Source organism: Condylura cristata, unplaced genomic scaffold, assembly GCF_000260355.1.
Source record: "Condylura cristata isolate star-nosed mole 26May11 unplaced genomic scaffold, ConCri1.0 scaffold00007, whole genome shotgun sequence".
NCBI classification, from domain to species: domain Eukaryota; kingdom Metazoa; phylum Chordata; class Mammalia; order Eulipotyphla; family Talpidae; genus Condylura; species Condylura cristata.
The window spans coordinates 7,897,665-7,918,795 of NW_004567108.1; the positions used below are offsets into that span (position 1 = coordinate 7,897,665).

General features: G+C 36.3%; 1 protein-coding gene and 1 long non-coding RNA gene across 7 annotated transcripts in view; one reads left to right on the forward strand and one right to left on the reverse strand.

The window, feature by feature from the left end:
* Positions 1 to 21,131, reverse strand: part of CDH18 (cadherin 18, type 2) — a 658,667-nt gene that overhangs the window by 309,126 nt on the left and 328,410 nt on the right. The window contains exon 1 of one of the 6 annotated variants that reach the window (XM_004678064.2): positions 19,253 to 19,505. The exons of the other annotated variants lie outside the window; for them this stretch is intronic. The gene's annotated coding sequence lies outside the window, so the exon portion shown is untranslated. Of the gene's footprint in view, positions 1 to 19,252; positions 19,506 to 21,131 lie in introns of those variants that run through there. 6 annotated transcript variants of the gene reach the window in all.
* The window catches only part of LOC105853359, a 35,839-nt gene continuing 33,554 nt past the window's right edge, over positions 18,847 to 21,131 (forward strand). The window contains exon 1 of the long non-coding RNA XR_001145198.1: positions 18,847 to 19,185. This is a non-coding gene — a long non-coding RNA (uncharacterized LOC105853359). The remainder of the gene's footprint in view (positions 19,186 to 21,131) is intronic.

Consider the following 21,131-nt stretch of genomic DNA (forward strand, 5'->3'; position numbering starts at 1 on the left):
CCCTGAGTCTCTGGCCTGTACCCCAGTTCTGTATGTACAAATAAATAAATCTTTAAAAAAAAAAAAAATTGACCAACAATTATTGTGATTGAGAATCTGTAAGTGCAACAGTCAGCTATACCCAGCCTTAGAATGCACAGCATGTACACCCAGGGCAGGTCTATGCTTCTTCCCTTTTATTAGATAACATATTTCCTCACATAAAGCCATTTCTTTATTTCCACTTATAAAAAAAAAAAAAAAACTGATTATATGTTCTTGCTTTAAAGAACTGCCATAGTGTTTACTGAGATTATCTCTCTCTACTGGGATTTTAGGAGGGAATTTATATAATCTTTATGTATTTTCTATATCCAACTTATAAACAGTCTTACTTTATATAGAACTATAATTAAATGTAAACAATGCAAACATAATGTAATTACAAGCTATTCTATAAAAATAAAATATTTAATCTAGGAATTTATAATAAATAACAAGTCCTACTTGAATATAAATGAACAACTTTTAACAATACCAATCTACTGGGAACATAGGTGGGGAGATAATACAGTTTCTTCATGATTCTGATAGAAGATACAAACTCTATTAAGAAATTGCAAAGATGTCAAACAAACAATGTAACATCACATCTCAAAGAACTGTATAGAAAAAGAAAATACATATGCATAGTTAGCAGAAGAAAAGAAACATAAATGCCAGGATGGAAATACATGAAATAAAGACAACAAAAACCATAGAGAAGATCAATGAAACTGAGACATGGTTTTTGAAAACACAAAATTGGAAAACCTTTAAAGAGACTAAGAGATTACATAAGAAATAAAATTAGAGAGTCCTCCCTGGTGGCACAGCGAGTTAAAGGACAGCACTAAGAAGCTAAAGCCACTTCAGCATGAGTTTGATCCCCGCCCTGGAAGTGATCAACATAGCAAGGAAGACCTCTCCTGACCAGCCCACTCTCCCCTCAGCAGTGTACTTCATTGATCTGCCTGTTCTGCTCCCCGCTCTGTCTCTGGTGAATCCTCTCACTGCTCCTGCACCTTTGGCCTGAGCCCCAGTTCTGTAGGCATAAATAAATAAATCTTTAAAAAAAAAAAAAAGACAGAAAAAAGAATTCACTAATGGACTGCTCCCCATGTCAATCAACAATAAAATCTCAGAGGTTCTTACATGTAAAGAAGGAAAATATATATGCAGCATGATAAACACTTTTGTTTCGTTTTCTATGATGGCAACAACCTATAGTAAATATGGAACAGATGGGATAAGATATCATAAAAAAGGAAAATGTCTTCAGGAGATAAAATAACTTAATCTTGCATGTTTGGACTGATTACTATATATTCTAATTTGATTTCTAAAGAAGGAGAAAAACAATAGAAACTTAGTAAATGTGTAGAAGCTACTGGTCATTAAAATCGACGATATGCTTTTTTTTTTTTTGACTAGTTGTTTCATTCGATTGTTTAATTTAATTATGATAAACACATGATATACAAAATATGGCTCTTGCTTGGAGAGAAAATTATATCATAATTTTATCGGTAAAATTTTATGGGCTTCTATCTTTACTTACTGAAAATGTGGATGTCAGAGAGAAGATTAAAAACTCATAAATCTGAGTTAGAAAGGGTAAAATTCATGATGTTTTAATACCACATTAGGTATATAACTATGCTCCAATTAAATATTATAGACTTACCTAGATGTTTTCCTAGAGAAGACATTCAGATGTCCTGACATATGAAAAATTGTTAAACATCCCTATTATAAGAGAAATGTAAATAAAATCCTCCAAAAGCTATTATCTCACACCCTGTATGAATGATCCATGTAAAAAATAAGAGCAGAGAAAACAAATGTTGGTAAAATTATGGAGAAAAAGGATCTCTTCACTCACTGTTGAATAGGATGTAAGTTGGTCAAGCCCCTATGGAAAGCTCTATGGTGATTTCTTAAGAAAATAGATGAAATTCTTTATTATCCAGCAACACCACTGCTGGGTATTTATCCTAAGAATATGAAAAGGCTCATATATGCTTCTGTTCATAGTAACATTGTCCACATTTGCCAGTTCATGGAATGAACCTAAGAGTTCAACAGCCAAAAAGATAAAGAAATGGTGGATCATGTACTCAATGGAATACTATACAGCTATTTAAAAGATCTTGGATGGGCCTCAAGGTCATTATGGTAACTGAAAAAAGTCAGACAGTGAAAGACAGATTATGGATGGTTTCATTCATATGTGCATATACAAAATCAAAAAAATATGCACATGTAAAATCCCTCAGAAATAAATCATGAGCTTAGAAAATTTAATTGTTATGGTGGAAACAGGGATAAAGGTGGAAATGAAGAGGGAGGCAGATGGGGTATCGGTGTAAATAGTAGGCAAGATTAAGAATGTTGACTACTCATAGTGACTGAAATAAAGAACAGTGTGTTCTCCACAAGATGCAGTCATGGCAAAAACTGAAGGATTGGAAATAGACTCCAGAAGGCATTTCCAACTATTATGCTGGACTCTTGGTATTAAAAGTATTATAATTCTGTCCATGCTGCATACAGAACAATCAAAGTTATTAAAGTTCTGGGAGAGAGACAATAAGGATCTGTGTTTTACTAGAAACTATTCCTACATTTAACTGTTCATTCTCACTAGAAATATTCCAATTTAATCTTTCGGTAAGTTTTGCCATATTTTATGAACAGAAAATTAAATAATGGGCCTGTGTTGATACAAATATCAATGGAATCAGGCTTCAAAACGAGTTGTCTGAATTGAACGCTCTTACTCTATATATGATAACCTGTTGGTTCTGCAAAAATAAAGGGAGGTACAACACATATCATGTTTATTTAATTTATGAGAAGTATAGAAGTATCAATGTTCTTAGACCTTAACAGAGGCTTAATAAACATCTATAAATTATATTATTGTCAGCATATTATAAGTATTTAGTACTCTGTTAATTTTATACCTAGCAAGGTTGAGAAAAAAGAGGGGGATAAGAACGAAGAGTTTGTTCACTGTAGTAAATAAAAGATCAGTTGAGAGGTTAAAGGACAAAGATCGTTGCCTTGAGTCATAACATTACATGAGTGTTAGCCCCGAAAGTTGATGAGCTGAACAAGGGAGTGAGTGAGCATATAAAAAGGAAAGCAAAAAGTCAATAAAAGAGCACGGGGCAGGGGGTGGCTCCCTGGTGGCACAAGGGGTTAAGACATAGCACTGTGATGCTACAGGCAGCCACCACAGCACTAGTTTGATCCCCAGCCAGGGAGCTGACCCACATGGTACAGTGGATCTCTCCTGTCCTGCCAGCTGCTCCCTCATTCTTAATCCTCCCAACATTCTTAATCCCTCCTATTCTGCTCTCTACTCTGTCTCTGGTGAATCCTCTCATCCCCTGCACCTCTAGCCTACACCCCAATTCTTGTATGCATAAATAATTTTTTTTTTGGGGGGGGAGTTGGGGAAACCTATGGATCCATGGTAGAAAGAATAAAAGAGATTCAAATAGGAGATAAATATAAAAATGAATTATAGTTCATATTATAAGTAAAGAACACAAACCCAAAAAGGAATAGCATTTTTTTTTTCACTAAAGGTTACCATGGGCCTAATCTTTATATTTAGATGAATGAATAATAGCATATGTTTGGAATTTTGAAATTAGTTCTACCAATTAGATAGGATCTCCTATTTTCATTTTTTATGCTAAGCATTTCACACCATGCTGTCATTTAATATCACAAATAAGAAAATCAAAGTTTTAAAATACACTCATGTAAATAAGTATAAAATATGGATAAAGTTCTCTAACAGACTGTCTCAAGAGTGAAATGTGAAATAATGCAATATTATTTTCACATTAAAAGACCATGTTGTTTTGTGGTAAAATGATGCCAACTGGAAAATAGCTAAGTGAATAAAAATTATAATGATAAGCTCATTAGTATAATGAGAATACAGTTCATAACAATATATTTTTAAAAACTCTTAGCAGGGAAGATAATTTTAATGCCTTTACTTACACTTTAAAAGGCATGTTTAAGCTTGAGATGCACATTAGCTTGTTAGAGAAGATTATTTGCTTCACCATAAAAGATGGATTTGGCTATTTTTGAAAGTGATAAAATGAATTCCAATTAGGATTTCCAATGAAGATATCTTGTTTATATATGCAAGTGAAACACACAACTTGCTTAATAAGAAATAACATAGAACCTTAAACACAAGCTATTCTCTTTTAGAAAAATAGCTTATTAGTATTGTATAGTGATTTATTATTCCATATCTCACTGTTAGAACTATTTTAAAATGTTATCCTAAAAAAATAGTCTAACAAATATACTGATTTTAAGAGAATATATCAAATGAAAACAAAGTATCTTTATTGCTTAAATGCAAGTCTGAAAGATAGTTTAAAATTCCTGATATCAGAATGTATATGATACATATCCAAAATTCTCTCATAAGCAAATATCTTAAAAACATCTCTCCCTAATATAACAAGACCACTAAATTAATACTTCACAAATACAGTTTATAGTTTTTCATCCATTCTAGAGCAGATGCATATGGGTGAATTTTATACCTTACTGATAAACCCAATCAGGAAAAGAAAAATAATTCAATGCCTCTAGGAAAGGTTTTATTGAAAGCAGCATTTAACTTTATTATCGGAGCTTCCTTCATAGCAGAGAATGATGTAACTTGTCCGCTGGCTGACTCCATTAAGCCAACAAACATTTAAAGTGGAGAAAAGTGATTACGTTTTAAAAATGCAAATATTGGCTTCCTGGAGATCAAACTACCATCCTTTTGTGGCTAATGACTACCTCTGCACTAATAAATGATAGATGACATAAAGAAAAGGTATTTTTCTTTTGTCCCTGGTGGCATTATGTACAAATGACACTTTCAAGCTGAGTCATGAACAAAATGAATGAACTTATTTTTAGAAGGGCCTTTGTTTTCCTCATTTATACATTACCCTTGAGTTTTTCAAAGCATCATTTTTTTTCTCCAGTATAAAAATAAATGTACTTGGTACACTGTACTTATACTGTAAACTACCAATCTCTCAGAAAACTGTTAAGACAATATTCGATGAATGTCAAAATTGCTAAGTCTATAAATAAATCTATAAATTATGCCTACAAATTCAGAAAGTCAAGTTCCAATCATGACTGCAAAATCTAAATATTATTTTGAACTACTAAGAAAAACAAGCATTGCTCGTGTTCAATAAAACGGAAGTGGCAAGTAAAAACAATGGATGAATTCAATGGAGAACACAAATGTTAAATTTATGGGAATTGTTTTTTTCAACTGCCTTTACTTTTTAAGATTACAACTATAGTTGGTGAAAACATAAGCAGATATCCCTATACACCTGACAGAATGAATTAAATTAATATCTAAGAATATGAAAAGTAAATGCCAGAAAGTTAAAAATACGAACGCCCAGGAACCCAGGATTCCATCCCCAGTATATATCCAGTAAGAAGGCAGATGGTGGTAGTTGAGATCTCAAACACAAAGCTGTTCATAGTTGTGCATGTGTATGATTAGGCATAACCACCGATAGCTGTAAACAGCCCAAAGGTCCTTTTAGAATAGAACAAATAAGTTTTGTTCTTTTCATACAGTGGAATGGTCCATACAATAAAATGTATAAGCTAGTGAGTCATTCAACTCAAGGATGGCTTTTGTAAGTCATGCCCAGAAGCCAACTGTAATGGAATAATACTGCATAATTCTATTTATATTACATAGAACAGATAAAATCAATGTTGTAAGATGTCCAAATAAAGAGGTCACGTCTTGGGAAGTGGATGAGACTGTCAAAATACACACTTAAAACTTCTGGAACGCAGAGAATATTCTGTTTCACATAGTAGTTCCTCATGTCTGTTCACATCTTAGTGCTTTTTTATCTGAATTATTATGATTAATGCACTATAATGTATGTACATCGCCCTTTAAAATTTGTAAAAGTTTTTCAAACTTCTGGCTAGCTATAATTTTACTCCTGAATATAGCTGTCTTATATTTTCAGGGATATGTTCTGGGCTACGAGCCAGGTAAAATTCTAAACATTGGGGAGCCAGAGGTGAATGAACAGACATGATTCTAACTCAAGTAGGGTTTACATTCTAGCTGGAGGTGAGAAAAAAGATACCATTAAACCAATAAACTATTATGTAAGAACTTGAAAAAATAGGATATTATAGAAAGCTATTTTAGAGAAGAACAATAAATTTAAATGCTCTAAAGAAAGCTATTGCTTATCTGAGAAAGTGGAAGTTAAGTATGCACAGCTTGGCAGACATAAATGGGTCACTGGGAAGGGAGAGTGAGTGGGATTATGAAGATGGCAAAAAGTTTCAATATGTGTGGGCCTCCTTAGTGGTGAGAGGGGTTTAGTCTCAGCACTATGAAGCTGTTGGCAGCCATTGGAGTATGATCCCAGGCCAGAGAGCTGACCCACTTGGCACAGCAGACTTTTCCTGTCTCCCTGCTGCTCCCCTCAGCAGTGTATTTCAGTGGATCTTCCTGTTCTGCTCCCCACTCTGTCTCTGGTGAATCCTTTCAACCTCAACACCCCTGGCCTGTACCCCAGTTTTTGCATGCATAAAAATAAATCTTTTAAAAAATAGAATTTAGTATTCAGTATACATAATTGTATTCCTTAAAGGATGTAGAATAAAATTATTTCTCTTAATTTATGGTTTAAGCAATGTCTCCCTGATGGTATGTATTAGCAAACTGAGGAGGATATTTGCTGGTGCAAATCAACTACAAGCAAATTGCAGATGAGATTATGTTGATGTGAGCTGATGTAGGGCCAAGATAGAAGCAGTGAACATATTTTAAATATATTTATGGATAGATTATATAGCACTTGGTAGTTCTGTGAGGGTAAGTAAATAATAGTCTTTTTTTAGCTAAATTGTGCAAATTGTGTGTTACGTATAGAGCTGACCAAAAACATGTGAGCAAAGTCAATGGACGATGTGGTCCTGAAATTTTATTTTTCAAGATGGGAATTTTTAGAGCGCAGTTATGGAAATGATCCATTAGAACAGGGTGAATTTGATGAGCCAGCTAAGGGAAGAGGTCATGAAGGAAATATCCAGAGGGAAAGCAACGTGGATAATAGCAGGGATTTTCATCATAATTTGGGCAGAGAAAAGGGATGGGAGTATAACTGAATTCCTGGGTGGATTTGATGAAGGTGACATGAGATAGTCACTGACCTATTAATTTTAGAAATGTTCTAATTGAGATTTGAGGCAGGCCTGCTCAGAGCCAAGGCCGGGGGTCGGGGTGGGGGGTGGTGGGAGAGAATGAAGCTTCCTCCCTTGGGCAACTGGGAAATTCTAGGACTTGCGTATACTCTTATACAAAATAAAACCAGTAATACCTGCCTAACCTCCGAAGGTTCCAGAAAAATCTTCCAATTATCATGGTTACATATACATACACAAGTAAATTTAAAAGGAATTGTTTTAAAATTACATTTAAATGTAAATAACTAATTGCATAATTATAGATTTAAATGAATCAACGGGATCTAAAATCTGAATTCAAAGTGTACACTAGATGATTTTAAGATACTCAATATTATCAAGTCTCTCTATTATACATTGTAAAAAAATATTTTAGTCCCTCCCTGGTGGCGCAGCGGGTTAAAGCACAGCACTGAGAAGCTAAAGCCGCTTCCGCATGAGTTTGATCCCTGCTGGCCCTGGAGGTGATCACATGGCATGGCAGACTTCTCCTGACCCACCCGCTGCTCCCTTCAGCAGTGTACTTTTTCGATCTGCCTGTTCTGCTCCACGCTCTGTCTCTGGTGAAGCCTCTCACAGCCCCTGAGCCTCTGGCCTGTACCCCAGTTCTGCATGCATAAATAAATAAATATTTGAAAAAATAATATATTGAAAAGTAAATTGTAGAGTTTCTAGCAGCAATACATACTTTGACAAACATCTGAAGTACAAGGTCCAAGTTGAGTTATTTAGATAAAACAATCAATAATAATCATTTACCATCCAATGTGGAGTCATTGCTATATTAAATATTTTATATCTCTTGGAAAATCAAAATTATACAAGCAATATTATGTTAATATGTAGCTATAAACATTGATTTATTAAAATAAATTATTCTTGTAGGTATTATTGATTAGAATGATCTAGCCTTTATTTTGAGTTACTATGTGTTATTTTTTTTAGTTTAAATGTTTGTCATTTCCTAATGGGTATCATTTCCAGGATGCTGACAGTGTCCTAATTTATTTCTTTCTGAAAGCCACAATTTTACACACAGAAGACTCAGCATTTCCAGGATGCTACACCAAATTTGTGTTAAAAATACCTTTTTGTATGCACATGAATCCTCCTTATCCCTGGACTGAAAAATGAGTGAGAAGCTTTCTCAGAGCATCAAATTCTTCCTAGCTGGTACATGACTCCAAAGTCACAAGAACTGCCTTTGAAGTTACTGAGTTTCTCATTCAAAAGGATGATTCATACCTTGACAATTTCAAAACAGTGATGTTGGTATTTTACTAATTCTTGTCTTCTCATAAATTTTTCCTATTATATTACTAAAGATCACGGACTTTTTTTTTTTCTTAAAGAAATCTGCAGCAATTTATTTTAAAATTTGGAAACAAATGATTCTATTTCAATTTACATAGTGAATTCAATAAAGAAAGAAAAAATCTTTAGCTATCATAAATAGCACAAAATGCCATAGCTTTTTGCAATCTACATAACTACAAGAAAAATGAATTCATTATCTGCAGATATACATACATACATAGATAGATACATTCCACGTTTTGTTTGTTTTAGCACTTCAAGGGATCATAGTGTAAGCATAACAGTCACCAACATTTCTGGCTTTCTTAATGAAAGAATCCTATTTTACGATGCAACTTGAGATCTTACAAGAAAGGACTATGGCCTAGTCTTCATCATGGAGAATTTCAGAAAAGCAAGTGGCTATAACATTCAGGCATCTGACATAAGGGTCATGTAAGGTGACTCTGGAGAAGGTGACTGAGGACAAACAAGTGACTCATAGCAGGTTCTGCCTCTGGGTTTTTCTGCTAGGATCTTTGGAAACAAATCGTGGCTCTTGGATGAAGAAAACAGAAAAACAGATGGACAGTGTGTTCCAGGGTCTCCCATATCAACCACTAGCCATGTTAAGATGCCTGGTCTGAGTGCTCACTTGGGTTCTTCTTTCTGTCCTGGTGTGGCCTGGCTCTTGCTCAGGTAGACAGGTTATCTTCCCTCCATTAGCATCACCCACTGAAGAGGGCTTTTGTAACCAGGAGTGAGTAAATAATATCTGTGGGGCATTTTAAAGGTTGGATTAAAATTGCAACTCGTCAAATATTAGTAAATGATTTGCCTAACTCCACTCTTTAACTTTTGCTATATTTGAAATTTGCTTAATTTTTTCTATAAACCTTTTCATAAATGTTATGCTTTAAACATGAGAGACATTCAAGCTGAGTGTATAAATAACTTTTTTCCTTCGTTAACAGTTTTGTAGAGGTTAAGCAGCATCTCAGTCACTAATTTAAAAATAATTAGATCAACTAAAAGAACACAGATTTCTTTCTTTCTTTTTTTAATATGTACTTATTTATGCATACAAGAACTGGGGTACAGGCCAGAAATGCAGTGGGTGAGAGGGTTCACCAGAGACAAAATGGAGAACAGAACAGGCCGACTGACTGGAATACACTGCTGAGGGAATAGCCTTCAGGTCAGGAGAGGTCTGCCATGCCATGTATGTCAGCTCCCTGTCTGGGAGTAAACTCGCACTGAAGTGGCTCTGGCTAGCTTAGCAGTGCTGGTCTTTAATTAGTTGCTCCACTAGAGAGGACCCAGAACACAAATTTCTACATTCTCACTCTACCTTGATCTTGGTTAATCAATTTAGTTTACAGCCTTATAGTCTCTAGGCTATAGAATGTTCTATTATAATCAATAGATTTTTTTATTGTTGCTTTTTTTTAAATGGTATTACTCAAAATATGTCCTACCGTACAAGATTTAATTAGAGAGGAGATTGTTCATTTTGCTACATATAGTAGTTTGCTACATATAGTAATTTCCTTCATTTGTGCGCTTATCATTGTAATATCGCATAAATGAATAATCTAATAAAGGCTCTGTATGAAATAATTCAGTATGCCTTAAGCCACATTTGCACACAGGTACTAGAAGTCCAGGAGTCTCATAAAAACTGCAGTGCACGTCACTTACTGGGGACAAGAATGTATGCATTATTGCGTTTTATTAAAATAATTATATATAGTCTCTTTTAGAAATCATCCTTCAGATTTGATACTTACTCAACAAGTCAATGTTAAACAATGTAACATCAGTTTGCTAGTACAATTATTATACATTCAATGATACTTGGTTTTTATTGTCAGAAAACCCACATAGGTAGCTTATAAAAAGGCAGAACTAGGCACTGAGAAGCTAAAGCCACTTCCGCATGAGTTCATCCCCGCCTGCCCTGGAGGTGACCACATGGCGTGGCAGACCTCTCCTGACCCGCCCGCTGCTCCCCTCAGCAATGTACTTCGTAGATCTGCCTGTTCTGCTCCCCATTCTGTCTCTGATGAAGCCTCTCACGGCTCCTGAGCCTCTGGCCTGTACCCCAGTTCTTTATGTACAAATAAATAAATCTTAAAAAAAAAAAAAAAAGGCAGAACTAAACACACCTTCCAATGCCTGCTACATCACTTTGCTATTGCTACTATAACAAAATCAGTTATAGTAATCACTAACATCAGTGACTTCCAGCACTTAGAGGTCAGAAACCTGACAAGGTCAAGTCAGAAATCTAAAATGAGTCATAGCTGAGCTAAAATGAAGTGTCAGCAAGGCTAGATTCCTTTCTAGAGATTCCTGGGAAAGGAACCATTATCTGTCTCGCACCCTTTCCAGAGACTTCTGAAAGTCTCTGTATCCCAAAGCAGCAAGGTCAGATGAGCCCTTTTCACCTAACAGGGCTCTGACGTACACTCAGCCTCTGTCTTCCACTATTAAATACCCATCACTACACTGTACCTACCTAGAAAAAACAAGGGCATCTCCTTATTTCAGATTAGTTGACTATTTTTCTTAATTGAATCTATATGCCAACTCCTCCTTTGCTACAAAATGGTTTCAGAGGCAGTTCCAGGAATTAGAATGTGGACATCTTAAAGGAACAATATTCTACCTACTCCATTAAACCTTCCATTTCATCACAAAGAGACATGTGTACACAAATCAGAAAAACTGAGTCTCAGAAATGACAGCACTTAATTCATCTGCGATTACACATTTTCTACATGGAGAATGTTGATAAGAGTGCTAGTAATTGAGCTTATTACTGTCTATTTAGATTTAGAATAGTGATTATACAATCATAAGGGTGTGTATCTGTGTGTCTTGGAAGAGTTGTGTGAAAGAACTTCCATTGGTTCAACCATTACTGATATAATTTGGTATAGCAATCTTGCATATTTTCTTGAGACAAGTTCCTCGACTCTATTGCCACCTAATACCAATACCTGCAGCTGGTACTGTAGGTTTATAGCTCTGTTCTTTATGGACATTCTCCTACTCAAAGACTAGAAATAAATCACCAATCAGTAAGAAGGTAAGATGAAAATATTCAGTGGCTTACTTGGTATACTGGCCCCAGGAAACTTCATATTTTTCTTCCTATTAAAATTCTTTTTAACATAATTTTGGGTTGTCAATGTAAGAAAGCATTCAGTTATAAATGAAGTATATTTCATGTTGCAAAGTTGTGACATTTGATAAACAATAACTGAAACATCAAATTTTAGGAAAACCCAACAAAATATCAGAAGACAGAAGCTAGATGAATGAATGAAGTCCACAGATGAGTAGAACAATCACTTTGTGTTCATCTTTGCTTTGATCACTAGAGAAATGTTGCCCTTATTTCTAAACAATGAATTAATTGAACTTTTCATGTTAAATGTAAAATGATAACTATAAATAGACAGCCCTGATAAAAATAATGAATAATTTCCTTCAAACTGTTTTTCATCAGGGAGATGGATTCTCTTTAAATCCTTAATGACACTATGCGAATGTTTGTTTTGAATATGTGTTTGTAGGTGTCTGGGAGTTTCACTTCAAACACTTGAAATGTTTTTCAGATACCTCTTCCTTGAAATCCATCTTCTCCTGGCTTTGAAGATACTTAACTGCAAGGTTTAAACCTCTCACTGAAGCTACTGCTTTCAGCCACTTGTGCTGATTTTTCTTTATTTTTCCAGCCTGCAGTCTAGGATGCTCGAGGCCCTGAATCCTTATTTTTCCACCTTCGCATTCACATTCAGCCTCTTGCAAATTAATCTGTGAATGATGAGTCGATCTGCTCTTGCTGCATATTGCTTGGCCCAAGTCCCCACCCGACCGGGGCATCCATGACTTCATGCTGTGCCACGAGATCATCTCAATATAAAAATGTGCAAAAGTCAGTTCTTCCCATTCCTTCCTTGTCTGTCCCCAGCCCACTCTGCTTCTCCCCTAGTCTTGGGGAGCGCTAACCTGGTTAGGTGAAAGCATGCGCTCTTCACTCCATCTTCCTCCACCCTACTCCCTGCACAGCTTCCAGTCCTGTGAACAGTACTTTCAAGATAAAAATAGTATTCAACCTCTTCTCTACAAGTCTACTGTTTCATTCTGCAAGCTATCTTTGCTGAGAGTTACAGAACTACCTCTGTAACTGGTCTCTCAGTTTATAGTCTTGACTCCTTCAGTAACATGTGACCAGAATTTCTTATGTATATATAAGTCAGATAGTCTCTCTTCTCTGCTCAGGAACGTAACACATTCTCCCAGGAAAAAGTATGAAGACCTTACTCTGATCTTTAGGATCTATGCATGGCCCTGTTTCTATACTCTCAATGGCTTCATCTCCCAAGCTTCCTTTTCTTAGCTGTCTCCAGTAACAGAGGCTTCTTGCTCCCGTTCCAACACAGGCCAGGCCTGCTCTTCTCTCAAGAGTTTCGTCTTGTGTTTTACTCTCCCAGGAGTACGGTTTCTCACAGATCAATATTGTTCCTTTCCATACATTCTTCAAAGCTTCAGTGAAAGTCACCATCTCAGTGACTGACTGCCCATCTACAAGAGTTAAGGTGTCAGAAGTCTACCTGTGTCCCCTAAGTGTTTATTCCTCATCACACCTTTATTTGTGCCATTAATGATCATAATAGGGCACATTATTTCCTTTGCATCCCACTTGTCTTCTCAGATAGAATAGTGATCTCTATGCATTTAATATTTAATATAGTAAAATGATGCATCATATTTAATTTAAAATATAAATTTTCTAAAAATAAAATTGTACTTACCAGAATTCAAAATCATACCAAAAAGTCTTTTGGAATGGGTATAATTTTCAACCAATAATACAAGGCTTTCTTATCAGTGAGTAAATTAAGTCATTCGACTAATAAGTGAATTCTCCATAAAAGCAAATGACCAAAATATGTTTTACTCATAGCTTCATGACTCATATAAATCATATTATACATTGCAATTGGAATGTACTAAGCACACATATTATAAAATGATATAAACAATACAGAAAAATACAGCAGATACATATTGTTTTACTATATTATCAAACTAAATGGATTTGTTGAAATATTTTTAAAATGCTTTACATAAAATCTTGTACAAGTTTATTCTATTTTATTTCCACAAATTGCTATGCATTCAGACTGGCTTAATTTCTTCAATTTTAACTTCTTGAGCTATTTCTTTATTTTTATATACTTGGTTTATATCCTAGTGATTTATTCCCAGAAGTCCCATGTGATGGAATCTGCCTTTTCCTGCCCCTACAATGAATTGCAAATGTCTTTTTTTTTTCAAAATTGATATATTAATTTCATTTCCATAAGAAATAACTGTAAATTTATCACACCAGTGTCAACTATGGTTTCCAAGGTTCTTTTAGTGTGATGATTCAAGAGATTGAAATGACATTCTGTCTTCATTTATCTCCCACAAATACTAGTTCCTTTTATTTTGAATACCTTGATCACCAGGTAGACTGACTTTTGAAAATAACTGGATCAACTGAAACTGTTGAGCACCTTTGACTGCATACACATCAAATATACTGACTCAAAAGTCCTACATATGACGCAATAAATACACATTTGAAGATCCTTATGATCATTTAAACATGACCTGGAAACATAAAATGGAAATAGTTGAATTCCTCTTTTTGGCAGAAGTAGCTGCAAAACCTGAAACCCTATTACCTGCAATTCATTTATCTTATTCCAGCAGTTCAAGTAAAATACTGAATAGGATATTGTCTTGAAACTGAAAAAGCTGAGATAAGTGAAATATTTATTTTATTCAGATACATCACTCCAAACTTTTAGAATCAAACTTTGTTCATTTTATCCTCAAATGACCAACAAAATCCTGAAATTGCTTGAGTCCAGCATTGTAGAAGTTTCCATATTAGACTTTTCTCACATCTACAAAGATGACATGGGACACATCAAGGTTCACTACAGTAAATGTTCCTTGGTGTCTCCACCATCTATATTTGTTCCTGGAAATCTCCCCCTGGAACATGCAAACCTCCCCCCTTAAATCAAAACACAGTGCTGATAGTGATACTTAATTATTTATTTTGTGTTGGTCTCATCTTAATTCTTCATTAAAAAATGGTGTTAACGGGCCCTCCCTGGTGGCGCAGCGGGTTAAAGCACAGCACTAAGAAGCTAATGCCACTGCAGCATGAGTTGGATCCCCGCCCTGGAGGTGACCCACATAGTGCAGCAGACCTCTTCTGTTTTGCCCACTGCTCCCCTTAGCAGTGAACTTTATCATTCTGCCTGTTCTGCTCCCCACTCTGCCTCTGGTGAACCCTCTCACCTCCACACCTCTGACCCACAGTGACTCTGCTCCTGTATGCATAAATAAGTAAGTCTTTAAAAAGGAGAAAAGGCTGCAAACAAATGTGTCCTAACACTCAACTAGAGTTAAATATCAGGTCTGGACATAATGGCATAGTGAATTCTTGTTAAATATTGATGAATTCTCTATATAACCACATGGAAGAGTGAATGAACTATAAAATTAACTGCACACATTAGCAAATTTTGTTTATTTTAAGTAATGTTGTTCAAAAATGCTTGTGGAAATGAACACAACTTTATATGACTACAACTCTAAATCTGTCCTTCATATGTATATGCATAAATTCATATTAACCTATTTGTAAAATATATTTAATAATATATGTCCAACTCATGTTATGAATAATATTTCACTGTTGAAGAATGGATTTCTAATTGTGTCTATATTTCACATTTCTGTATTTTTTTCTTAAATCATTAATGTGGATAATTCGGGAAAGGAGGGAAATAAGAATTGAGTTTTAGCCATAATTTAAAACATATTTAAAATTAAAGTTCTTTTTTTTTTTTATTGTGCTTTTTTGCTTCCTGATTTGCAGGTGATCTAGAGCAGTTGGGAGATTTAACATTCCCATCAAGGTAATCACCAATTTACCAACCCTAAAGTAGATTTTTATAAATCACAGCACGCTTTAATCCACATATTGTTTAGTTTCAATGCTATCCAAAACCCTTTTGTAGAAGAGGAAAATAACTTGTACAGTCATATATCATGCAAGTAACCATGCATCACCCATAATCCGTGGAAGATACGCTCCACTATATCTTCAAATTACCAATTTTTTTTTCAACATGATGTGTACAGAACTACTAGTTAAGATCTATGCTTTTAAAATCAAACACGGGGCCTCCCCGGTGGCCTAAGCATTAAGTCTCAGTACTATCACCACTGCAGTATGAGCTTGATCCCCAACCAGGAAGCTGACCCACATGGCGCAGCAGACCTCTCCTGTCTCACCTGCTGCTCCCCTTAGCATTATATTTTAGTCCATTCACCTGTTCTGCTCCCCAATTTGTCTGTGGTGAATCCTCTCACTCCCCACACCTCTGGCCTACACAAAAATACATAAATGGAATTAAGTTCTTCTATGCAAAAATAAATGGAATTAAGTCAATCAAAGATCTTTTGTTTTTACTGCTACACTTTCAAACAAAATAAACTATGTTCCTAGTACTTGGTATTTTTACAATGACATACCTTCCTGACACTTCAAATTAATCATATATCTATATTTATAATACAACATAATGATTGACATATATATATATAACATTTGATATATATATATTAAAAATAGTCAAAATAATTGTAGAGTAGAATCAGTATTTTTTCACTTATTTATATTAAAGCCCCACCTAAAAACCAATTTGAAATGTGTTTTATTCTCAACTTCTACATTTCCCTTTCTCTGGTTTATTTTCTAGTATATAATGCTAGTATATAATAATTCAGTTTCGTCTCTCAGTTTATAGGGGTAAAAAAACAATACTAGGAACCTCTTCCATAATTGTGTGAGGAACTAAATAAAACACCTGCAAATTGAAACCTATACAAGACAAGAGAATGGGGGATTACCAATAATTCTCCCAAACTGAAGTATTTTGAGACCACTGCCTGCTCAAACAGTATATTTATACACTTTCCAAACACATGTCTTTTATCCCCGAGAGTAGTGGTTTCAATGGAAGCAATTCTTCTCCCATACCCCAGAGAGTATTTAACATTTTCTTCAGCTATTTGTGTGTGTGTGTGTAAAACAAACATATTGTTAAGCATCCTACACTATATAGGGACACCCCCCCACACCCTGGAAAATTACATAACTCAAAATATTAACAGTTCTGTGGTTGAGGAAGCTTCAACTAAAATACAGTTCAACAGTGATGGATAAAACAAGAATAAGGAACATATGTCATTCAACAAGGTGTGAACCCATGACTTGCTGAAAAAAAAAAAAAAGAAAGAAAGAAAGGTACAAACTTCATACTCTGTCTTTAAGTTCTCAATCATTTTCTCTCACTTTTCACTTGACTACACTCCATCACATGTATGGATTTGAGTTAAGCAAACTTTTTCAGGGAAGAAGTTAGGGCAAATTTTTTTATCCTAGATCTGCACAGTTAGATGGCAAAGGATGATGGTATCTGGTTGCAGATATAGAGGTATACTTATATTTCTAATAAAACTAATACCACAAACATCAACCAAAAGCATGAAGATATGTATAAGAACCAACGAAAAAGTACTTTGTATTTACTATCTATAGCCCCCTTTATTTAAGTAATTTACAAAGTTGGACTCTATGACTCATTCTCAGGATTCCAGTATATCCATTCAAAATAGGTCACCAGGAGGAAGAATAATCTATTTGTACATTGTATGTGTTTCATGCAAGGCTACTAGTGGCCAGTCTTGTAACAGCTAAAGCTAATTATACTCAAGATTCACTGGATAGTTACAACTAGAGTTTTCTGCTTCTTATCTTTCTTCCAGTATATGTACATTTTGGTATTCAGTTATCTTCAGTTGGACATCACTATTACATGTAAAATCACAAATCCCTATTTTCTTCTATCATGTTTGTCAGGCTAGGATACCTGTCAGGCTAGGATATAGGATATTGACTACTTAGTCCAATTTTATCTTTTTTTTTTTCCTCCTTGAAGTCTACTACCTCCAAGAAAAAGCAGCTCAATATCTTATAAAACACTTATCCACCAAAGCCTATAAAGTGAGCACCTTACTCAGTGAATACATGGGTTCAACCAGGGCTAGGCTAATTTATGATCAGGAAATCCAGAGTTAAGGATGTCACAGGGAACTGAGCATAAGCTGAAATGATGCTTGCTGCTGGGCTGAAGTGGTAGGCTACAGAACTGTTAACTCTCCACTCCAGCCACATCCCTGGCCCTCCTTCCCCTCCCACATCCAAGGTACATATGCATCGAGTCTGAGCCTTCTTGATTTAGAATTAAATATTTTCTCTGATAAGGCATGGACACTAAAACAGAGAACAATTACTGTAGAATGAAAGCCTCCTGCTTTGAAAAATCTGTGGGTGATCCCACAGTGGATAATAAAGGTTCCAAGACACAGTCAAAACCAGTGGTAGGTATGTTTTTTTTTTTTTTTTTGGCTGGCTGCATAATAAAAACCTTTCTTTCTCTGATCTGTCTCTCAGCTCAAAGCAGTGATGCCATCACCTGAGCAAATCGAAGACCATAATAAATTGTGCTAAGATTTTTGAGTATTTCTTCATTTTAGCATGTAAATAACAAGACACATTTACTCTTAATTAAACTGAAAGTTCATTAAACACAATGAATACTGATATAAACAAACTCTTCAATAAAAAAGCTAATAAAATTTAATTTTACCTGTTATGTATGACAGGTTTTTCTGTACATAAACACACATACACATGCACACACACGCACAAGGCATATTTTTACTTGTTAAGACATGAAAATAAAGACAAATGATTGCTAGTCTCACTCAAATCATGTTCAGGAAGTTTAAGATGGGAATGAACCAGAGCTAAACAGAAGGATATATCCTAGATAAAGGGCATGCTGTTCAGAGCACCCTACCTAATTTCTTTTCATGCAACATTTATAGGGCTCTTTAAAAGAAGCAAAAGTTTCCTCTTAAGCTTTAGTATGCATTTATGCAAGCGATTAATGGAAAAAAAAAAAAAAAGACAGGGAAAACAAGCCTTGCTCTACCCCAGCTTCAGAGCTCAAATATCATGTAATTTTAGAGGATACTGGAAAGGCAACAATTAAAAAGCTCTATCGAAATTTCACTTTCAGCGTTCTTGTTTCCATTCTGACAAGGTTCTTCCTCACTTTCACACACACCGCCCAGCCAAGCTTATTTTGATGCCATCAAGACTCAAACGTGCCTTGCCGGGGACCCTCCAACTTCTTCAGGGGCAGAACGGATAGCGGCACAACCACAGATAAACAGAAACAGCTGGCTGATTAGGCTCGCATGCCATAGGCGCTGGGGCACCGTGCCTGGACAAGACATTTTGTGCAATAAACGCAGCCTAGCGATTCGCCTTCCGAAGCCTCCGCTACAACTTTCCCGTCCGCACCAGACCTGTGAAACCAATCCCAGAGGTCGATTTCACCAAACACTGTTTTGACTCCGAAGCAGGTAACAGCCCCTTAGACAAATAGATTCATGTCAGTACGCCGTCAGGTGCCATTGATGGAAGCCTTACCTTGGCTGACTTGCCCTAACTGGTGGAAAGGAACTTAATTTACGAGTGGCAGCGCGGGGACTTTCCCCGGGCTCCGGGCACAGCTGCTCCAGCCCAGAGCCCCAGACTCGGCTCAGCCGCCCGCAGCCCCCGGCTCCGCGACTCCGGCTTCTGCAGCTCCCGAGCGCGCCTCTGATTGGCTGGCACAGCCTGTCCGCCTGATCCTCTCCTCTCGCAGCCTCTCCGCCTTCCTCTCCTCCCAGCTTCTCGCGCCCGCTGCCTTACCCTCTGTCTTCCCCCCATCATGCATACTTCGGGGGCTGCACACTTTCTAGAGCACAGGAACACCCAGAGCCCGCCCCAGCAAGGTCAGGTGGAAAGCAATGTCATAAATAATAATAATATTGATGATGATGATAATAATAATAATAAATGAAACCCTTGGACCGATGGCATCATCTTTAGAACCACAGCTCTTGAAAAATGATGGTCAGGACTCCTTGTTAGTTTCGACCAGCAGTTCTCAGCGGGGGGGCGGGGGGAGCCGGAGGGGAGGAAAGGAAACAGTGGGGGTGGGGGTGAGAAGGGGCTGACTGTTTAGATGGAGAGGGAGCTGACATCCAGGGGGCATGGAGAGAAAAAGCAGGCAGGGCAGACACAGATGTGGCAGGCTGGTAATAAATTTTCCTGTTTCCGTGCAAAGTCGTCACAGCCTGCTAAACACCCAACTGCTGGCTCATTCATCAGTGATCCGTAGTCCGGTGGTAGCCGGGAGGATTGAGCTTGAGTGGTGCCCTTTGATGCCTTACCCCAAAGTCCTCAAGGCACGGAGGAGGGTCTAGATGAGACAGAGCATTCCCTAGGAGGTCAGTTTGTATTTGTGAAGATGAACAGGAAATGCAGCATAGGTCCAATACCTTGCTAGTGTCAAGAAAACTCTCTCTCTCTCTCTCTCTCTCTCTCTCTCTCACACACACACACACACACACACACACACACACACACACACATCTTGTTACTCTAGACTAAATTAAAACAATTTGTAACCTGCACAGCTTTTGATAACAGGATTTCAGACCTGATTGGCTGTTTTGAAGATTGATGTGAACAACTGAAATAACTTCCAAATGCTTTCTCAGTACAAAGTCAAGCACACGCACTCGTTAAGAATCACAGGCATCCTCATTTAGGGTAGTATTAGTAGACCAGTGCAGAATTTAACCAAACTGAATAGTTACTCCACAGATCCCGTGGAAGATATACTTAGAATTATATAAGATGCTCCGTCATTGCACAAAGACAGTGTTATAACTGGTTAGTTGATAGTTATGCATGTTCAAGTGCAGAGGTTCAACTGAACAAAAAAAAAAAAACTTAAGGCAGATGGTGCTATGGACCTGACAGACCTCCAAAAGCCAGGAGATGTGGATTCTCAGTTTGCTTTTGCTTTTTGCTGCATTTGAACCTGTGGAGACAACTTCACTCTCTGAGTGAATATTGCACTTTAAAAATTAGAAGGAAAAAAAGAATCCTAGGGGATCCTGCAATGATTGTAAGAAAATCTGTGGAATTGTTTCTCATCGCTAATAAACTATAATATAGGTTAGTTAACTTCTGATCATGTTTCCTCTTTTATAGTCTCCTGCCTTAAGAAAGATCAAAGATGTTGTGGTGGTAGAAACTAACTGCTATTCCAGGAAATTAAAAAAAAAAAATTAGCTGGAATGTTCCTACATTCGTAGCTAGAGTCATAATTGACTGCCTTTAATTAGCTTACTTAATGTAAAATATGGAATGATTGAATATGGTTTAGGATCTTGGTGTGACTCAACAAGCCAACAGGAAAAAAAAATGAAAATGTTCTTGAATTGGATTATTCCAATTGTGAAGGGATCATATG